This window comes from Sinocyclocheilus anshuiensis, unplaced genomic scaffold (assembly GCF_001515605.1).
Source record: "Sinocyclocheilus anshuiensis isolate Anshui unplaced genomic scaffold, SAMN03320099.WGS_v1.1 scaffold58, whole genome shotgun sequence".
Taxonomy (NCBI): domain Eukaryota; kingdom Metazoa; phylum Chordata; class Actinopteri; order Cypriniformes; family Cyprinidae; genus Sinocyclocheilus; species Sinocyclocheilus anshuiensis.
In genome coordinates, this window is record NW_015547688.1 from 1113636 (window position 1) to 1114368 (window position 733).

Sequence of the window (733 nt, forward strand, 5' to 3'; positions counted from 1 at the left end):
CTGCCTGGCCATTTCTGACTCTGTCTTTATAGTGTCAGCAAAGCGCTCCTGCTTGTTGCACTATCGCCTTACAAAATTGTTATCATCCCTCTGATGTCACAGGAATAACAGTTTCCTGCGTGAGGCATCAGTTGTAACCCAGCACATTTTTGTCGCCCTGATGCAGTCGTGCATCTTGGGTGTACACAAAACTAAAAGCAACCAAAGAGCATCGTTTCATATCCAGCAATTTGGCATACTCATAGAAGGGATGTGGAAACTGTTATATTGCTGACATTTCTAAATTCAAGGGCTGAATTTGAATGACTGCATGTGTCAATATTACTGTGGACAAGATGATTTTTTCCCCTTAAAGTGTTAGCTCACCCAAAAATACAAGGATTCTACCACAATCAAGGCACGGAAACGTAGCAAGGACATCAGTAAAATAGTCCATATGACATCAGGGTTCAACCGTAATTTTACGAAGCTACGATAATACTTTTTGTGTGCAAAAAGCGTGCGCATGCTGAACGTAAACAACGCTGATTATGTTGATTACGTTCTGGGGTACTCTCCAAAATGACGGAAGACAGTTCCTCGGGGAGAAGAATTGTTGAATAAATTATGTTATTATTGTTTTATTTGTGCACAAAAAGTATTCTCATAGCTTCGTAGCATTACGATTGAACCCCTGATGTCACATGGACTATTTTACCGATGTCCTTGCTACGTTTCTGTGCGTTGATCGTGG